The sequence below is a fragment of the Lithobates pipiens genome, unplaced genomic scaffold (genome assembly GCF_037356315.1).
Source record: "Lithobates pipiens isolate NorthernLeopardFrog02 unplaced genomic scaffold, aLitPip1_a1.2 Scaffold_25, whole genome shotgun sequence".
Taxonomy (NCBI): Eukaryota; Metazoa; Chordata; class Amphibia; order Anura; family Ranidae; genus Lithobates; species Lithobates pipiens.
Window position 1 is genome coordinate 112,710,852 of NW_027507787.1, and position 3,259 is coordinate 112,714,110.

General features: G+C 48.0%; 1 pseudogene; it reads right to left on the minus strand.

The window, feature by feature from the left end:
- Positions 1 to 251: 251 nt before the first annotated feature.
- LOC143929779 (uncharacterized) lies at positions 252 to 2,366 on the minus strand (annotated as a pseudogene).
- Between the last annotated feature and the right edge of the window lie 893 nt (positions 2,367 to 3,259).

Consider the following 3,259-nt stretch of genomic DNA (forward strand, 5'->3'; position numbering starts at 1 on the left):
TCTCTCTCACGCTCTTTCCTCTTTCTCTCTCTCACACGCTCTTTCCTCTTTCTCTCTCTCACACGCTATTTCCTATTTCTCTCTCTCTCTCACGCTCTTTCCTCTCTCTCTCTCTCACGCTCTTTCCTCTCTTTCGCTCTCTCTTACGCTCTTTCCTCTCTCTCGCTCTATCTCACGCTCTTTCCTCTTTCTCTCTCTCTCTCACGCTTTTTCCTCTTTCTCTCTCTCACGCTGTTTCCTCTTTCTCTCTCTTACGCTCTTTCCTCTTTTTCTCTCTCTCTCACCCTCTTTCTCTCTCTCACGCTTTTTCTTCTTTCTCTCTCTCTCTCACGCTCTTTCCTCTTTCTCTCTCTCTCACGCTCTTTCCTCTTTCTCTCTCTCTCTTATGCTCTTTCCCCTCTCTCACGCTCTTTCCTCTCTCTCTCGCTCTCTCTCACGCTCTTTCCTATTTCTTTCACTCTCACGCTCTTTCCTCTTCCTCTCTCTCTCTCTCACGCTCTTTCCTCTTTCTCTCTCTCTCATGCGCTCTCTCTCTCTCTCTCTCTCTCTCTCTCACGCTCTTTCTTCTTTCTCTCTCTCTTATACGCTCTTTCTTCTTTCTCTCTCTCTCTCACTCTCTTTCTTCTTTCTCTCTCTCTCATACGCTCTTTCCTCTTTCTCTCTCATGCTCTTTCTTTCTCTCTCGCGCTCTCTCTCTCTCACGCTCTTTCCTCTTTCTCACGCTCTTTCCTCTTTCTTTCTCTCTCTCTCTCTATCACGCTCTTTCCTCTTTCTCACGCTCTTTCCTCTTTCTTTCTTTCTTTTCTCTCTCTCTCTCACGCTCTTTCCTCTCTATCTCACACTCTTTCCTCTCTCTCTCTCTCGCTCTTTCCTCTCTCTCGCACACTCACGCTGTTTGCTCTTTCTCTTACACGCTATTTCCTCTCTCTCTCTCTCTCTCATGCTCTTTCCTCTTTCTCTCGCTCGATCTCATGCACTTTCCTCTCTCTCACGCTCTTTCCTCTTTCTCGCACTCTTTCCTCTCTCTCTCACACTCTTTCTCTCTCTCTCTATCACGCTCTTTCCTCTTTCTCTCTCTCTCTCTCACACTCTTTCCTCTTTCTCTCTCCATCTCACGCTCTTTCCTCTTTCTCTCTCTCACACGCTCTTTCCTCTTTCTCTCTCTCACACGCGCTTTCCTCTTTCTCTCTCTCTTCCTCTTGCTCTCTCTCTCTCACTCTCACTCTTTCCTATTTCTCTCTCGCTCTCTCTCTCACGCTCTTTCCTCTTTCTCTCTCGCTCTCTCTCTCTCACGCTCTTTCCTCTCTCTCTCGCTCTCGCTTTCTCTCTTTCTCTCTCTCTCGCTCTCTCTCTCATGCTCTTTCCTCTTTCTCTCTCTCTCTAAGGCTCTTTCCTCTCTCACGCTCTTTCCTCTCTCTCTCTCGCTCTTTCCTCTCTCTCTCGCGCTCACACTATTTCCTCTTTCTCTCTTTCACACGCTCTTTCTCTCTCTCACACGCTATTTCCTCTTTCTCTCTCTCACTCTCTTTCCTCTTTCTCTCTCTCTCGATCTCATGCTCTTTCCTCTCTCTCACGCTATTTCCTCTTTCTCTCTCACGCTCTTTCCTCTCTCTCTCTCACACTCGTTCCTCTTTTCTCTCTCTGTCCCTCTCTCACGCTCTTTCCTCTTTCTCTCTCTCTCTCACGCTCTTTCCTCTTTCTCTCTCTCTCACGCTCTTTCCTCTCTCTCTATCTCACGCTCTTTCCTCTTTCTCTCTCTCTCTCTCACGCTTTTTCCTCTTTCTTTCTCTCTCTCTCTCATGCTCTTTCCTCTCCATCTCATGCTCTTTCCTCTTTCTCTCTCTCTCTCTCTCAAGCTTTTTCCTCTTTCTCTCTCTCTCACGCTCTTTCCTCTTTCTCTCTCTCTCTCTCTCTCTCTCACGCTCTTTCCTCTTTCCCTCTCTCTCACGCTCTTTCCTCTTTCTCTCTCTTACGCTCTTTCCTCTTTCTCTCTCTCACACGCTCTTTCCTATTTCTCTCACGCTCTTTCCTCTTTCTCTCTCACACGCTCTCTCTCTCGCGCTCTTTCCTTTCTCTCTCTCTCACGCTCTTTTCTCTCTCTCTCTCGCTCTTTCCTCTCTTGCGCGCGCTCACGCTCTTTCCTCTTTCTCTCTCTCTCACACGCTCTTTCTCTCTCTCTCACACGCTCTTTCTCTCTCTCACGCGCTATTTCCTCTTACCTTCTCTCTCTCTCTCATGCTCTTTCCTCTTTCTCTCTCTCGATCTCCTGCACTTTCCTCTCTCTCATGCTCTTTCCTCTTTCTCTCTCGCGCTCTCTCTCTCTCACGCTCTTTCCTCTTTCTCACGCTCTTTCCTCTTTCTTTCTCTCTCTCTCTCTATCATGCTCCTTCCTCTTTTTCTCTCTCTCTCACATGCTCATTCCTCTCTCTCTCTCTCTTTCCTCTTTCTCTCTCTCTCTCTTTCCTCTTTCTCTCTCGCTCTCTCTCTCAAGCTCTTTCCTCTTTCTCTCTCGCTCTCTCTCACGCTCTTTCCTCTTTCTCTCTCTCTCTCTCACGCTCTTTCCTCTTTCTCTCTCTCTCTCACGCTCTTTCCTCTCTCTCTCACGCTCTTTCCTCTCTCTCTTTCTCACGCTCTTTCCTCTCTCTCTCTCGCGCTCTTTCCACTCTCTCTCGCGCTCATGCTCTTTCCTCTTTCTCTCTCTCTCACATGCTCTCTCTCTCTCTCAAGCTCTTTCCTCTTTCTCTCTCGCTCTCTCTCACGCTCTTTCCTCTTTCTCTCTCTCACGCTCTTTCTTTTCTCTCTCTCTCACGCTCTTTCCTCTCTATCTCACGCTCTTTCCTCTCTCTCTCTCGCTCTTTCCTCTCTCTCGCACGCTCATGCTCTTTGCTCTTTCTCTTACACGCTATTTCCTCTCTCTCTCTCTCTCATGCTCTTTCCTCTTTCTCTCTCTCGATCTCATGCACTTTCCTCTCTCTCACGCTCTTTCCTCTTTCTCTCTCGCGCTTTCTCTCTCTCACGCTCTTTCCTCTTTCTCACGCTCTTTCCTCTCTCTCTCACACTCTTTCTCTCTCTCTCTCTCTATCACGCTCTTTCCTCTTTCTCTCTCTCTCTCTCTCTCTCTCTCACACTCTTTCCTCTTTCTCTCTCCCTCTCACGCTCTTTCCTCTTTCTCTCTCCCTCTCACGCTCTTTCCTCTTTCTCTCTCTCACACGCTCTTTCCTCTCTCTCTCTCTCACACGCTCTTTCCTCTTTCTCTCTC